Source organism: Varroa destructor, unplaced genomic scaffold (assembly GCF_002443255.2).
Source record: "Varroa destructor unplaced genomic scaffold, Vdes_3.0 BEIS01000004.1, whole genome shotgun sequence".
In the NCBI taxonomy this organism is placed as follows: Eukaryota; Metazoa; Arthropoda; class Arachnida; order Mesostigmata; family Varroidae; genus Varroa; species Varroa destructor.
This window is the reverse complement of record NW_019211457.1, coordinates 18,590,264-18,608,297: the sequence shown is the minus strand read 5'-3', so window position 1 is coordinate 18,608,297 and position 18,034 is coordinate 18,590,264. Positions and strand designations below refer to the sequence as shown.

General features: G+C 39.1%; 1 long non-coding RNA gene across 4 annotated transcripts; it reads left to right on the top strand.

Moving 5' to 3' along the window:
- The first annotated feature begins 500 nt into the window (after positions 1 to 500).
- Positions 501 to 16,967, top strand: LOC111249444 (uncharacterized). Of its 4 annotated transcripts, XR_015326502.1 has the most exons (5): positions 501 to 745; positions 1,379 to 1,459; positions 2,728 to 6,629; positions 14,856 to 14,961; positions 15,709 to 16,967. It is a non-coding gene; the product is annotated as an uncharacterized LOC111249444 (long non-coding RNA). The 4 variants fall into 4 exon arrangements; XR_015326503.1 differs by lacking the exons at positions 14,856 to 14,961; positions 15,709 to 16,967 and adding an exon at positions 7,220 to 7,234; XR_002672912.2 differs by lacking the exons at positions 14,856 to 14,961; positions 15,709 to 16,967 and having other exon boundaries at positions 2,728 to 4,391.
- Positions 16,968 to 18,034: the final 1,067 nt, after the last annotated feature.

Here is an 18,034-nt window from a genome sequence, read left to right as displayed (position 1 = left end):
GACGTAACTATTTACCAAGAAGATGGCGAATGCTAACGGATGGATGTTCATATCGATATGTCTGCTGCAACCGCTTCACACAACAATAAAGTTCTATATATGTTTTCTTTCCGCAAAAAACGTTCACTTGTTGTATTGTATCCCTCACTAGATGAGGCAACTGTCTACTCAGCAGGGGGATATGGGAGCTCTGATAGAAATGCCCAGGGGGGAGAAAACACTGACCTAGCGAACTGATGAAGCTACAGAGTAGGTTATGCTAGTAGACATACGATACCGTTTGGAAAGTTTTGTCACATTGTTATGACAGACCCGTTTGTCTGTTTATTCGCTGAGCAGTCGATGTGCTTTATTAGCAGACAGCAATGTCTGTGGCGAACCATTTACACATGTCTGAATCTGTGAACGTCATTTCTCTCTCTCTCGCTCTCTCTCTCTCTATCTCTCTCTCTCTGTACGCAAATATATATATATATATTTATTGCGGGCACACACACAACTGAGCGCGGTAATCGCAGGCCAATACTGGCTGCACGTACACAACAAAGCGACATCAGTCGACGCTGTGCTAAAGTGAAGGAGGACCATATTAGAAAGACAAAGGAAGCAAGATACTCTGAAGGCACTTCTCAAAGCTTTTTTGCTACTGAAATGTTTGAAATACGACTGAGGTAGAACGTGAAGTGGGCAGAATATGTTTTCTATGGACCCTTGTCCATACTCGTGTGATAAACTATCCTGTAGTGTACGTATGCATTTTAGTTATTTGGTGATGACAAACCTGACAATGTTCTCTCGCCCTACAGCTAATCCCTCGAGGGGGCCACTCATATGCGCAGTTAAAGCACAAACAACAAATAGGTAGTTCGATAAACATCCTCGTCATCGTATCACTCTGAAACGCTTCTTATTTTTTGTAAGTAAGCACGCATGCACGCATTGCACTTCCATTTTTATTTTTCCTTCTTGTCAAGCTTATTAATATTACTATGGCTAGTTGGGATTCATGGGCACAGCCGGCAGCATCTTGCTTATTGCTTACGCACTGTTGACTATAGTTATAGGGTAAAATATTTTTAATCGCTTAACCCTTAGAAGAACAACCTTGGTATCGTTACAGCCCCTAGACGCTTTCTGATAAAAAAAAAATTGACTAGCCATTCATTGTATTCCAACATGTACGAAGTTAAGTGAGGGCACACCCATAACGAGAAAGATCTATTAGATATCGATAAAACATTAATGTTCCCGACAAAATTGCTTTTTAGCATGGTAGCTCCGCTGAATATCTTTATCGGCTCTTCGCTCAATTTATCTTTTTGTTAGATATCGTATTTACTGTGCGTCTAAAGTGATAATCATGTGTTTCAATCTGCAGGATGCAGTGCTCGTCTATGGAAGGCGCCACCTACTCATAGTATCTCAAACGCTCCAGAGTTTGTTGCTAGATCCTGTACCAGTACGTATATTAATACAGACAATATAGTTATTTTAAACAGCATCCATTCAAGTGTTCGGGGTTTCTAGCGGAACTGTATTCGTTGGTTCGGAAAACGACGGGCGGCTAAACGGTGAACGCATGGTAACCATGCATCGTCTTGCCATGTTCTCAGCGTCTTGTAACTGTTGGGAAGTTACTTTCACAGCAATCGCGCAAACCCAGACCGCGAACGATTTTTGCCACAGGCTCCCGAAGCTTTTTGCACCAGAAAAACCAGTGCAAGCAAAAGATGTTTTTTTTTTTGTTACAAAAAGCTGCAACCTAACTGTTGAACTCTTTGAAGTGAGATAATTTTTCTATTCCAAAAATTATTCATTTTATTTCCATCCTTCAACATGTGGGGGGGGGGGAAGGGGGACAGAAGTTTTATCGGTCTCTGTTCTGCCTATGAAGATTCAAAGATGAAAGCGTCTTAATTCCCACATTTAGTAGCTATAGATAAGTAGTTGATTGGCTATTCTTTTTTATTAAATAAGGAATTGCTTTTATTCTCACTGCTAGATGACCAAAATCTTGTCAGACCCAGTTTAGCGTTTCTGACATTTCGCAGCTGGAGTTTGTCTCCACAGCTTGTACGATACATACGCTCACAATTACGAACCCAGCATTATTCGAGAAGTAATAGTTAGGCCTTTTTTTGACTAAAGGAATGTACCAGGGATTTTTTTTTTTCGTATTTTTAGCTTTACTAGCACATTGGTATAGTTATTATGCATTATTCTTGCAAGTAAAAGTAATTTGACTGTTGTGGATATTATTGACTTTATTTAGCTTTTGCCTATGAAGTCTATTGCCTATAGCAAACAGCCTAATTATTCAATTTCTTTTTAAAGGTATTAGTTAATGTAAGTTTGAGTGACGTCGCATCGCTTCCGCCGTAGTACCCCCTTACATCTACTAGCAGCACTTTGATATATCCCGGCACGCAGACCGGTTACGGAAAACCAACTCTCTTACGTTTGTCATTTACTCGAAAATTCCATATAACTCGGATTTTCTAATACAATTTAAACGACAATCTATTTCGTGCCTAACTAATAGTTACTAGTTTCCTAACAGGCAAAAGCTTGATGCCAGTGATCAATATGGTCGTTACGACCTGACAGTCAGTTAAAGTACGCCGTTCTCAATGTACATCTGGATGTGCCAAGGGCGCTTCGTGATATGCTTTTAGCCTGCACGATAGGATGAATCAAATTCAATTTTCGATTGTCCTCCTTTTTCAGAGTCTCTTCACTCCCATATCGTTCACACCTCTGTCACTCTGAGACAGGACTAGCACTGAACATATAGACAAGGAAGGAAAATAGATCGCGGGCGGACTTCTTACCCGATCACGCGTTGTGGACCCTTCTCGTGATGCTGTACTTGCCTAAAGCAAAAGATCAAAGCCTCAAGGAGCCTATGAAAAGTAGAGTCGGCGGCCTTTACATCGAGAACCCCCTTATCGTGATCCCTACCTGAATTTTTTAACCTAGTAAGATTGTGGTGGCCGTTATGGTAGTGATAGCAGGCAGCTGTAGTAATAGCGTCGCTGACACATATGTGTATGTGTAAGTGCACGTAGAAACGACGAACAGCATGCTACTTTAAGAAATCAAGAATCAGTGAACAGGTCGATATGTAGGACACGGCGTCCCTGCGAGCATGTCAACTTCGAACCTTCAAAATCCATCTTTATATATGGCCTGGAAAATTTCATAATTCCATCTAGCGTACTTTCACGTGCACTCGCGTGCATAGCAAATTCGATGAACTAACGTAAATAACTAGCTATGTTATATATGATAGCATATTGGAATCGGTTTATACAGCAATCGAATGCCTAGTAGGAAAATATTGTTGACTCAGGGTAGACTCAAGATTATTGAGTCTCCGGCTCCGGAGGACAAATGCAAATTGCGGCTATTTAAGTAAGATCATTATTTATATCATGAGCAGGTCGATCGGAAGACAACGAAGTATCACCGTCTTATGGTCCATATGGCACCCATAAGGTGATCTACCATGCTTACTTATTTTCCGAAATAGTCGCCTACGGCAACTATTTCTATAGCGTTACGATACATACGTGTTTTGGGTCGCAATGGCTATGTGGCGAGGAGTAGGCAAATGACAGGAGAAGAACTTTCTTGAATTCCATGTTACATCCTAATTGCAAGATTTCGTTTAATCTAGTGATTTGTTTCAGACGCCGGCGTGAATAATCTCAAAGTAAGTGGTGACCTTTGTATTATATTCATACCGTAGCTGAAAGATCTCTGGCCATGTGGTAGCGTTTAATGGAAAAGACACGCATTTCTGTAAATGTGATGACGCATTAATAGAGGCTGATCTATCTCTTGTCAATTGGATTGGTCTTTGCGTCTGTCGGCGGAAACGGGACCTGACCTACGGGACTGTACCGCCATAGTATTATATTAAAAAAAATGTTGACTGCAAGACCTCACTTTTAGCCTAAATTATCCAAAGCAACTTGAATTTCCCGAGAAGTCGTCGCTTTGCTCTAGAAGAGTAAAGAGCGGGAAGATAGTAATATTCCTTGAATTAGATGACAATTCTCTAATGTCTGATGATGTGGCTGAGACTGCTGAGGATTTCGCGTTTGCTTTCCGCGACGCCTTAAAGGCAAAGAACATTTTCATTACTTCGAGTGTCGATCTGTAATTGTTCCCCCGATTGTATCATCCGCTAGCGTGAAGAACACGCGACAAAATGTGAAATAGCTTCACCTCCTACGGAATATCCGTCTTCTATAAAAGCCCATCGCAGAGCCCCTCTGGATAACGGTGACCCGATCTTATGAGGATAGCTTTGTTCCTGATCACAATGAAATTTCATCAGGCATGTCGATATATAAATAAAGCCATAAGTTCTCCGTCCATAGCTACTACACTATAGTTATTTGCTGAGAAGTTGATTCAGAACTGAACACTATTTCAAAATCGTCACAAAAAGTTTAATTTCAACTTTTCCAAAGCGTTCGACCGATTTAATCATAATCTATTAATTAAAGTGTTTACTAAGCTATAAGTGGGTCGGCGTTCCACAGGCTGATTCCGGACGATTTCATAAAATCATAGTTTCTTTTCGAAATTGATAATAGTTTCAACTTAAGAAAGCATTTAATTGGGTGTGCATTAAGAGTACTTGGTGGGCCCCTTGCGTTGTTGATGTTTCTATTTTAGACCAAACTAATTTATTCCCGCTGAAACTCACCGTCAGCCTTATACTAATGACTTGAAACCATATGACGCTTCAAGCAGTGAAAGAAATGTCTTATCATGTACTCCGGCAGACGGCGAATGTCAACCTCTTCTAGTGTCTTGCTAATAATATACTTCTTACACTTTTGGATGAAGTTTATGTCTTACGCTCTCAAAGGCAGGCTAAAATTAAAGGCTAAATAGGATGCTTGCAGAGAAAATTATCCGTAAAGTTCGTTGCGCATAAATTCAAGCAATGCAACTTACACAAATAATCGCAACTCACGTTGTGATTTACCAAAAGCGTATCAAAATTTACCATCTTTGTCGGACGGAAGATAACTTTGAATCAAGTTGGACCAATTATATCACATCTTGCTTGTGCCATTTATATACCCAATCGAATATCTATTTTCTTCATGATATCATTCCATGGTATCATAGTTATTGTACACCCTTAGATCGTTTGTTCCTCACTTGACTCAAACGACGCCTCCTGCCTGCCAAGTCATGCTTCTATCTCTCTAATGAGATAATAAATTAGAGTTCTTACGTTCGGCTACACCAAACTAGTTGGTAGGCAACAAAGCCATTCAGGGAGAATTCTCCGGGAAACATGTGATTGGTAAAAATTCAGCCTAGAGCCAATACCACATCTTTCTATTTCTGTCAGTAAGGAAGTACACTAGCAGTATTTTGCATAACCCCTCACTTCCAATTCTTCCAAGAAAATGATCGAGCACATTTCGTCCATGGACGAAATGTGCTCGATCATTCTCTGACCGATAGAGCAGACTCAGGAGACACACAGGTTACGTCAATAAATACACGGCCCTAGCCCGGCTCCTAGAAGTACGATCTCAGGTGGGTACCTAAATTCAGGCCAAATATATCAAAATTGTCTCGTGACATTCACGCTTTAATAACGATACGAGCAATAATATAAAAATGAAATACCGAATTCTACATACAAATAATCCTAAGATGTGCAGAATCTTTCATCTTTTAAACTCGATTAACCGAAATAAACTTTGCTTTTATTTTTCTTTATTAGCATATCCTTTTATCACAATAACAATAGTGCAAACGAATTCATCACAAAGGTTAGTTCGAGCAATAAATCCAATTTCTATGTGCTTTAGACAGTGATTGCCATCCATGTTTCGGCGGAAATCCTATTTTACGTTATAGCAATTACTCTAAAGTTTTCCTTTACCGGCCTCTGGGTCACTAGCTCGAACCTGGAAATGCCTTGAAAAAATGAAAAACAAAGGAGAACGGACGAGCAATAGAAAGAAGATGCCTGACGAAACCGTCCCCGTAACCGCTTTTAAGAACGTAGTTTTACATCTCCAATTTTTAAGGACTATTTTTGAACTTCAGACTTGTGGAACGCGTTGCAAATAGCTGTCAACGTACCTCATATTTCTTTTTGGACAGGTAAAGTACTCTAGTCTTTGTAAGCATCTGTACCATTATATATTGTTGCAGCACTATTTCATAAAATCTCTCGTAAAATTTACCAACTTTATATATATATATATATACCAACAGATAAGGACGTTGCACCATATGTAACAAACGTCAGAATCACAAATGTTTGGCGCGTATAACGGTAAAACATTCAAAGGGGCATTTCGCGGGATCTCCAATTATGCACTGCAATTTTTGCCATATCGTATCTTTCCTCCAATATTTCTCTAAAAAAAAAAAAAAACAAGGATTTTAAAAAAAATAAAGATTTAAAAGCAAACATTTGTTCAATCACGCTAAATATCGTTAAACGATATAACCACGAAATAGAGAGAACCTAATTCATTGATTCATTTTCCAAGGCTGGTAGTGGAAATCGTTCTAATAATAATTCTCAACGACGATACTGCTCTGCCTTCTGAGTTACCAACAGCCTGAACGTAGAAAAGGTAAGTAAATTAAGAGAGACACTTTTTCTACTATGTGTAAGCCAACGTTATTTATGACAACTATAAGCCTTCATCAACATTCTTCCAAGCAGTATAGCCGTTTGATGAGAGTAGGTCATGAGTATCCCACATCCGGGATGGGTCGAGCTGTACAGCATTGCCCATAAGAGAAGATTTTACAGGGCAAAGGGTATTTGGAGCTTGTATCAGGCAGAGTGAGTCACCTTCTCTTCCCACTCAGGCCAAACGTGTATGATGAAACTTGCCCTGTACATACGAAGGGCCGACTTAAAGTTGTTGTCGTGACGAAATGCTTCTGTATAATACCGTACGAGCGGTACGCGCGTAATAATTTAAAGGAAATAGTGTATTTTTCGACAATCAGCAACATTTAGTTTAATGGGATTTGATCGTAGCTTTCGAACGTAGCAATCTCATATAACAAGATCTATTTATATGAACACACTTCAGCTTTGCTTTGCATTCTCCTTTAGTTTACTGAGTGCAGAATTGGAGGGAAGGATCTGTCTCAAATAAGGCTATAAGTTAATACGTCGTATCATTAACTATTGATTTATAATATATTTCAGTTACTTTGAGATGATTGCATTAAATCAAGGATGCTGTATTGAAAACATGAGCTAATTCTGAATACTTAAAGTAAACAGCCTTTTTAAGTAAGTTTATTTGAAATTAGTCCATATTTGCGAAAGCTATCTTGATAGGTGATAACTAAAGATATATCTAGTTATGACTTAATGATACAGTCAGCTGTAGAAATAAGTTCTATCAATCCAATTATGTTTCTATTTCGAAATCGATGAATGTGCTTGCTCGGTCATTTAAGTGTTATTTCCAAACGCAAGGTTTTTGCTCGACTTGACTGTGACAGGAGCTATGATTGCTATGCATGACACCGAATAGAAACGATCAAATAATCTCCAATTAAGTACATATATATATATACACCATCCCTTAAAGCGTTATGGTTCAGCTCACTTCCTTGCAGCTGTGAGCAATATCCGAGAAATGACTTCGGAGCCTTTTGGACGCTTCTAGTCGTTCATATAGATATACATATTGCCCGCTAGTTCAGCTGAATAAACAGTAGCAGTAAAGGTGCTTAAACGGTTTTTTGTGTTGAGTGACTTCTAGATAGCGATCTATGCGTTCTATCTTAATTTTTAGAAGCGCAATGTCTTTATGAATCTTATAAACTGGAACGCTGTTAGAACGGGTTTAATATCACACGTTACCGTAACTTGCAAATATCGTTAGATGAAACTGTATCGAGATGATTGAATCTAGCATGGCGGACGTGTGGTAGAAGTTTGCATTTGCTTTTAAGCAGACAAATAATTCCATTGTCCTGCATTCTTTTGTCTCGAGATCCCTTCACGTAGCTTCTAGATCTTTAAAGCCTAGACGGTAGTGCTTCTGAAGGCCACACCACGTGGTATATGCTAATATCGGGTAGATGTAAGCTTTCCAGTATTTAAACGGTTGATTCCTCGGCCCGGCTAAGTGTGAACTACTTAGAGGCTTCTTTAATCCCATCCCGAAAGACCTAGGACTTTTTGGGTCTCCTCGTGTACGGCCATAGGCGAATTCTTCTTATGGAATATTCGACGCTACTATATGGAACGATTTATTAAACATGCAGGACCTTTAAAGTAAAAGCTTTGTTTGTTACGAGACGATGCCCCATTCTGTCAGGATCTTCTATTTTTCTCGAAGAACTTAACGACTAGCGCATAGTGCCTATTAGGCTTCGTTGCGAAAGTATTTGTCTAGCACTGTGCCAGTATGCAGTAGCACCCAGTAAAGTGTGCTTTTGTTTAAAATTAATTAAAATATAGCTTGAAAAATATATTTTTTGCTTGGTGAAACTCAAGTGCATCCTTTGGCGGTAGTCTTTACTGCAAAGAAAGGGCTACGGTAGAGCTTGCGACTAGAGAATTCGCAGAAATAATTCACTGTTAGGCAAAATGCAACGTTTTCTTTGCTGAGGGCTCTATCGAACTTTTTTAGTGATTACAGAAACAGTACTAGGTCGCTGGCGGCAGTCTATATGGAATCGAAAATAGAAACGATCCCCTAAACATATGAGGGGTTCTGGTTCGACGATATCAGTATACGAATCATTACGCAACGACATCAGTGTGGATGTTTTTCTTTTGGGCTCTCTTCTATTTGTACGACACAGCCGATAATATGTAAAGGCAAAGATCGAATCTCGTGCTGACCAAGCGCAGGCCGGTTAATTAGCCATATCATATTTGATGAAAAGATAACTGGGGCATTAACTAACGCCCCGATCTTGCGAACTCGCGGAGGCTTACTGTAAAATAGTGGTGATAGCCCGGTGTGATGTTAATGCCCTATCACAGAAGCAGGAGTTTTCTTCGAGATTGGATGAAGCTGTAGTAGCTGGAGAAAAAAATACAGGCTGTATAGAACGAGCTCAAGTTGATGATTAACGGATTTATATATTGTAAGTTAGCTGCAATTGTACGAGTAGAATGTGAGTGAAAAGGTGGAAACTATAACTCTAAATTGACAGGCATTATCCATTCGCGAATCCTAATTCGTACTCTAAATAAATTAATCGACAACAACCACAATGTAAAAATATTAATGATAGGTGAGGTAAGAATGATAGTGCTATCAGAGATAACAGCAGCCAACTAAACGCTATGCAGTCCCTGATAGTGCATGAAGCGAACTAAAAACGGAAACATTCATAGAGGGTTGAGTTTAACACAGTAAAGTCGATAAAACGAGGGTTACGTAACTAGAAAGGTCGTTAAAATGGAAGGCGGAGTACGGACCTGCCGAAAGGCAAGCGCAAAGTAATGGACATAGACATCATAGACAGCGGATGAGGCAGACAAGCAGCGAGCATAAGTTTATGCCGGCCTCAACAACCGCTGCTGTTCCTCAACAGGGACTGTAACGTTACGTCAATGTGGTCTAGTAACCAAGCACATCTATCCTGTTCGATCAAGTTATTGGCCTAGAATTTTAATTAGGCATAGTAGAACTCTTTATGGAAGGTTACATATAGACAGGTAGAAAGCAGCTGACCGTAAAATCAAGGAACAGGTTTCAGCTTGAAACCGAAGTATAGCTACTCAGATGAAAAGTAAATTGTTAGAAAATATAACATATGAGTAGAAGTATAGAGCAGCAGCAGCAGCAGCAGCACCACCACGAAAGCAAGACTGGGTGATTGAAATAGAGGCGATCGATGGCAAAAACGAACAACCAATGACGGAGGACCAAACGGCAAAATTATGGTACTTATTGTAGGATCAATCAAGAAGTGTTGGCTGTAACGGCTACAAACCTCGTCTCGACGTATTTCAGTATGGCGGTAGAAAGGCATCGTTTATCACAAAATTATATTGTGTCTTGACAGGAACTTACAGACGTCAGTACCGGTAGAGCATGCCAACGTAAATAATTGGATCGGTACATAAAGTGTGGTAATATTGTATAATACAGACGATCATGAGTGTAATCGTCAGTCGGACCATAAGAATTTCTGAAACACGTCGAAATGGAACTAGGAGTGCGTATTTTCAGCCGTCCCAACGTAAAACGTAACGTTTCTCAAATCAGTGACGAGCTACAAAAGATGGACGCCCTAGAAGACGGTAGATAGTTCGAATGCCAAGAACTCAGACAGGTTGCAATATACGTTAACCAAGACGAGACGCTCGATGGACCGTGAGGGATTGCCCTTAACAGATTTATGTTCAAATTGGATATAGAAAGAAAAATAGATTTCCCTGGTGGCGATATAAATTTCGCGATGTTTATGGCTCGATCGAAGAGAAGAGAATCACAACTACGAAAAAAATGAGAAGACATAGATTTTACTGAATCAGGGCCTGTACGAAACGGCGCCAGTTGTACAATAAACATTGGAAAGAATAGCATGGCCAATGTTAACGAGGAACTTACATTTTTCGGGAACTAACTCACCAAACCAATGAGTGGGGTGCAAGCAAGACGCGGTACGAGTGGCAGTTCCGGACAATGAGATCGACCAACATACAGAATCCCTTAGGAAGACGAAACGCAAGAGAGGCCGAAAAGGGTATCCGTTTGGTTTCAGCGTAGGACGCCGAAATGTAAACCTCTGAAAAAATTTTGCGGAAAAGCAGGCAGTTGCTGGGCTAGCGGAAATCTTTTTTGCCTGAGTTGGGCCTGAAACAGCCGTTACTATGTAGAAAAAAAGCGATCAGGGTATAAACATAGCGCATCAAGGCATCGTACCGCTTTGAGTAACATGCACGATCGGATACAATAGCAACATATAACAATAGTGTGTATAATAATTTATTGTCGTGAACGCGGCACCAGCTAGATTGATTCAATTTAATCAAATGAAAAAAATTTCATATCAATTTTGTGCATTTTCATGAATCTCTACACTCTTATAATCAATAGGACTGAGCTGATCTATTGTTTTTCAACTAACGTCTCACCATTAATAACCTCTTTCTATTTTCTAGCCCTTAGCTTTGACATTTGTGTCACTGCATTACCGTATTTACAGTATACAGACGTAGTATTTTTCATAGTTGTTTTCGTCTATCTAGAGTTTTCTTGACGTTTTAAAAAATTCGATGGCACTTATATATTGTTATGGCATGAATCCTCGGTGCTCAATAAGCAGCGGGTATAGGGAGGTGAAACCAATTAACAGCGAAGCATTAGTTGAAAAATTAAAAGTTGAACTCAAAAATATCAATAAGCATAGTATAAGGATTTACGGAAATGTACAAAATCACTTTTGATCAAGTAACAGAGAAAAATTACTTTGCTCTACGCAAGTCGAGCATGTAAACAATAAAAAATAGCCATAAAAACATCCCATAGAGCACTTGGACATGAAACCCGCTTCAACTTCTGCATAAAACTTAAAACATGGCACAATATGCTAACAACAAGTAAATGCTATGATATCAGAACTAATTCAGGGGCCTATTAAATGGAACGAAGAATCGCTGCTGGATAAGTCAAAAGGCCTTGTTAATTGGAGAAGTAGATTTAGCCGATAAAAAGGAAGTTGATACTGACGCTAGCTGAAATAAACAAATGAGATAAGAAAAGAAAGTAGCAAAGGAATCTTATATAGGGGTAGATCTACGCGGCGGACGAAAATGATATGGGAATAAGAGCGATTAGTGTGAGAAGCTTTGATCATACAGATAGCATTAAAGTGCGTACGGCACGATGAAGCTAACAAAGAAAGGCTCAGTAGATCATGAGAAAACAATTGAGCGTAATACAGAGTCAATAGCGAGGACCTATTCAGTAATATCAGCTGGACACAAAATGATTTTGACATCCTCAAAATAGCGTGAGAGGCTATAGCCGCTCTGGCGCTGGCATACGCAAACGAGGTGCTAGTCGTACATGGACAACTAGGTTTACTAGGTTGAAAATTAGTACAACACAACATACAATAATGGAATAAGATTATCAGGACGGACCCAGTTGTGCCGAATGGATTAGATTGAAAGAGGGGCTTCGTGGTTAAACTTTGAAGTAGGAGAACGCCCATATAACCAGAGAGTAAAATACATAGACGGATCATTTCAGAGTGCTATGCAAATTGCATAATGCCCAACAAAAAGTGTAACCAAGACGAGGTTAGACATACGAATTATGAGAGAAATGTTGTATAATAGACCTGATGTGCTCTGCACGGTGTCCAACGAAGACAATAGTGAGAATAATCAGATTGACGCCAGGGAAAACAGACTATGGAAAAATAGGACAAGAGTCCAAGACGCTATTATCTCTTTGCCTGAATTGTAAGATTCAGCGTAGGATCCTATTGCAGGCGAGCGTAAACCAGCGGTAGCGAATTACGAACAAAAAACTGCAAGATGGCAATCTATAGGAAAAACACTGGCGATATATGTTTTGACTGTCACGTTGGCGAGATTCTATAGCAAATACTATCTGAGTGCAGGTACCACTCATCGTTTGACAAAACATAAGCGTAGCACAAAAAAAAAAAATGGCAAAACACCGATATTGCAAAGAAACAGATACGTCTTCTGTTAATGGTACAAAAGGTTCAAACCGCCATTTGAGGACTGGTACAAAAAAACGATGTAGACCGAAACCCAGGGTTTGCGCCTATCGGATATATTCATACATTCAAATTGTAAAGCTTAAAACGCTATCAAAAATTATACAGTCGTTGCAACAAAACGCTTGCAGAATATCTTCTAGATGCTAACATACAACGTAGGACAAATCCTATAATATCTATAAATCAGAATCTTTATCGATAATAATCGTGTTGGTAAATTATGGTTGATTGGACTAGTTTTATCTGAGAAAATAAACTCTTTAGTCCATTATAATCCGATAAATAGTTCGGAGTTGATGCGCATGATCAGACGCTTTGTCAGTCCAGTCGGTGATTGTCATAATATTACGTTGTAGTAGTATTCTATCCATTTCAGTGTTTTGCTATACTTCCCCAAACCCTGTAAACAAACGAGCAGCATTTGTTTCATGTGAGTAACTTCGGAATGGTTCGCTCTATTGTGTCAATAGCTACAAGGCGTTACGGGTGAACGAAAAATGTGTGCGCGTATGTTCCTTAGTGTGCGCGTATCTTCTGTGCAGATGCACATTGACGTCAAAGTTCGTCACAAACGAGGATGTAGCGATGTTACTGCTTATGCTATAATATCCAGTCGGTGTAGAAGGTCCGATTTTTCCGACAAGGGGTCCGAGGTTGGATTGAGCTTCCGACTAGGGTTCGACGAGTAAACTACACAGGCATGGCACAAGCGTTATCTGCGACACTAACTGTACAGAAAAACGGCATATTGTAGATGTATATTGTGTGAACTATTTTATTTAGGAGTTCATGCAGATAACATTAATAAAAGCGAAAAAAAAAAAATTATTCAAATTTATCCTTACATTTGAAGTTTCCACACTATATGATTCTAATGATCCGTTGATTCGTCGCAAGTTTTTGCTCAAGGTAATCGTTGAGCATGTTAGTCAGTATAAAGAGCACATCTAAAATCAGTAAATGGTCGATTACTGGTACACCGACATTAGTCTTTATGTAACGTAATGTTAATTTATCAGATAGTTTACGTAACTAAAACTATACAAAATACGTGTATAACCAAAACGAATAACGCCCAGTACCATGTAAACAATTTATACCCTATCATATGCTAGCTGTTTTATTACCTCTATTCTTCGCTTGTCCGTGCTCCCTGAGCCAACGAACGGAATAGGAAAACGTTCGAATAAAAGTAAGCTAAGTACAAGCTTAGTTTTTGTGCTCGTTCGTCAGTCCTAAAATATCACTTACCTTTGCAACGATCCTATCTACCGTTTGTCGAGTGTCAGTACGTATTACTGCTGAAATCGTATATCTGTATTTTGTTAGCTTCGATCGTATTATAGTCAAACCCCAATATCGCGGTTGCCCTAATAGCAGCGGCCCTGAGTTTGAGTGTCCGCTGCGGGAATTCACTTAGCATAGTAAATTCCGCTCTCAAAAGCATCATGCGCGACCAAAATGGCGGACTGGGCGACATAAAGTTCGTAGTGATACACAGATGTCTCTACTGGGGAAGCTAAACTTCACGTGACCCCACAAGCAAGCCTCAGCTAATTCGTATCAGTAAGCCCTCAGAATGTGCGTTTTACCACATCGTGATGTCTGCAATAGATGAAAAGCGGCGACACAGATCAGGCTTGTTTTTTAGAATGAGAACCAATTTCTAGCGAATAAAGGCATATATGTATATATTTTTGTATTGCGCCTCTTACTATTCCGGTATATAGTGATGAATTTAGTTTAGTGTATTATATTAACTCATTCCTGGTCACCAATAATGAGCCACCTATGCAACAACTATTGAGTCGTACCTAAGCAACCCTATTGGACGCACGACGAGCGGAAAATACTAGCCTTAAGTTACAGTTGTGAGGCCGTTATTATGCTTGCCAGTCTGGGAATATTAATCTGCGTGAAGCACAACGGACTGGCAATGTACGACCATTCAACCGTATAACGAAGTTTTATATCGAGTCAAAATATGTGATATATCTGGAAAAAAATTATTTTGAATATTTTAGGTTATATGTACATTTTTATGGGGTTAATCAATTATATTTATACATAAATTCTAACCTACGACATCACTGGATTTTATTTCTAAGTATTCACCACGAAGCAATGGCCACAGTTTCCCGGCCAGAATACGGAAATTCGTGCTTCTCTGCGCCGCCGGTCTTATGTCGGTACCTTTAATTCTTCTTCACTTTGGTAAGATACCTTTATCAATATACAAATTGTGACAGTTTCTATGCGTTTGAACCTATTAGACACCATTTATTGAACGATATGTGTGATTGGCATTACAAATGTTACCTCTCGTTTAGACCAGGAGCTTTTTTTGGCTTGGGGGACAGTGTAGTATGGGTAGTACGCTAGTGCGTATTCCTTTGAATGCATTGCTGCAGCAGAAGATCGTTGCCATCCCGTCTCATAGGTCTACCAAAGAAAACCTACCCTGGTTTTTCCTTTTACTGGGGCCGAGGACGAAATCCTTTCGAAGATTTGTGTTCATAAGAAGTACCCAATTGAAAATGTACAAGATACACATCGCATTTCCTAAGTAAAACACTACAACACGCCGTTTCATAGAAATATTCATAGAAACAGAATATAAAATAGAGAAACTTCAGGGAGGTATATTTTTCCTTCCGAACCGAACTTCGTGCTAAAAAAGGGAATATATATATATATATACATTTTTTGTACACTGATGCATTATTTTATGCATATTTTTACTGTTGAATCTTTTGAGACAGTATGCGGATCGTCCATTGAATATTATCTATATCCCATGCCATTTCGAAGCTGGTTTCCTTTTTATGTAATCACAATGTTTGTATAAGCGATGTCAGTTAACGGTTTTCTGGCTAACGGTGAAATACCGCCGACCTTTCTTCGAGCGATTGGCTGTGATGAAGAAAGGTCGTACTTTCGTTTTCTCTTTTTGTTTTCAAGTCGGACTACAACATACGTCAATGCGTTTCCTGTCCCACGGTGATAATTTCCGGTTGCTATTAAAATTGGTTTGCTAATAATCATACCTTGGCTAGCCTTAAAATCGTTAGCTTGAGATACGATCTGGTAAATGTAGCCACTTCTATGCTCTATTGCACAGTTGTGTCGATTCAAAACATTTTCAAACAAACAAAGCAGACGAAAGCTATCGAGGACGCTTAAGAGGATTCCAAGTTATGGAATTGTACTTGCTAAATAGTATTCGTAGTTTTGTGACAAGGTATAAAGTTGTTCTCAGCGTACCTGTCTATAGCCAGATGTGTCAAGTCCATAGTCATTTGTGACAGCTGCTTCGAGCTCGAACCTCACTCCTTGAGCCTTTCTTGAAAACATAGCAATTCTTTGTATTTTGTAAGCCGAGACTTACCTGTCAGTAACTAAAATATCTCGCATTGTTGTATAAGGGCAGTCTTTTATTGCCACCGTTTTATATATAATATATAATAATGTATTATGAGAGTTGTGTAAATTTAGTTACATACGTTTTTCGCGGCAGACGTTATTTTATGTCGGTTAACTAGCTTTGCCTTCAATATTAGATTTGTTTCCATTGCAATATATGTAGAGCTTATTCTAGTTCGTTTCGATAAATCTGCACATCGTCATACCCTTTCGAATATACTTTGTGGGGCAATTATCCTTTGTTTTCGATTGTTCGCTGAAGTGTGCTCCCCAGACACTCATTACTTCCTCGCTAAGACAAAGTGCCCTTAATGTTAGCAGGAGGACAGGGGCTCGTAGAGTCAAAGAGCGTCGATAACGCTAATTATACTGCTTTGATTCCTCATTTTACTAGCGTTGCCCCTTCACATACCAGTCACTGTTTTAAATGTTTTACCTATTCCATAACTACAAAATAACCATTATTATTCAAATAAAGGATTGTCTTACGTCATCGATACAAAGTATGCTGAAACTATGTTTGTTGTTTGATTTGTCTATACTATCGGCTCAATTATATAGGTAGGCGATACACGATTTGTATGATATCGTCGCAATATAGGTAAGGGTAGCTGACTCGTTGTTGCTAAATTTAATCCAAATGTTTATTTAATTTATATTATTTTTTCTGTTCTGTCCACACACGCCACTCACACCTTAACCTCAGATTTCTGATCTAGACCTAACTCAGCTAGCTGATAACTTCCCCGTAGAGGTAGCTGTTACCTATCTAAAGTCCTTACTAAATCTATGCTGTTGGTTTAAGGAGGATACAGAGGATAATATAATTAATACGCAAAAACGTATAAATAAATAAATAAACAGAATAAATTCTCTTTTTATTTAGATATAAATAATATTTAAATTGCAAAACAGTCTACATGAAATGTACGGATTTTCCTCCCGTCCGGAATATTCGAAATGATTACCTTTTGATCAGTGCACTGCTGACGAAGATGTGCTATTGATTGGCAAACTTCTCTTCAGTTTGTTGCTGTAGCATAGTCTTACTTAATTGAAGTTTTCAGATTTTACAGTGTCATCGGCCTTCTGGCGTAGTCTTCATCTGTAAGGTATCCTCACAAGAAAAAATATGTTAGGGATTAGGCCTGAGGAACGGGTAGAATGCTCTATGGACCTCTTCGTTTAACCCATCGGTTTAAAAAAATCTGACCAAGGTATGCTTTTACATCACGGTGATACTGTGTAGGGGCTGTGTCGTGCTGGAAACGAAATTTGCCATCTTTATCAAAGCCTTTCCAAACGCTCCAAACAATCTTATTCGGAAACTGTGCATCCTGCTTATATTTCTCCAAGTACCATTACTGAAATGTAATTTTGCAATTTATAGCACTTTGAAGTGCAATGGGTATTTTGCTATTTCAAATCGTTGGGATATTTCGCCATAGCTTTCTAGTACATTTTCTTGTTCGTTGACGGATCGTTGTCTGTGGACACCCTGAATAGTTTCAATTGTTTTAGAGCTATTTGCCAAATTTTTCCAATTGCTGTATTGTAAATTGCGTAAGCGGATTGGTTTTTGTACTTCTGCTACATTTTCGTACTCCGAACCTTTTTCCGAAACATCTTTGTTTTTCGAAAATTAGTTATGGCCTACTCATTATTTTTTATTAGTTACACCCTGAAAGGACAGAGCGCTCATGACAGTGTCGACCTCCTCAAGGGTGTATACATCTATGGGACACCCTGAATTTTTTAGCCCCCATTAATAATTCTTCTATATGTATTTGAGTGTTACTAATGTGTGTTACCAATTTAACTGGAACGATGCTAAGCATAGCCCAGGATATAGAGGCGGCGCACG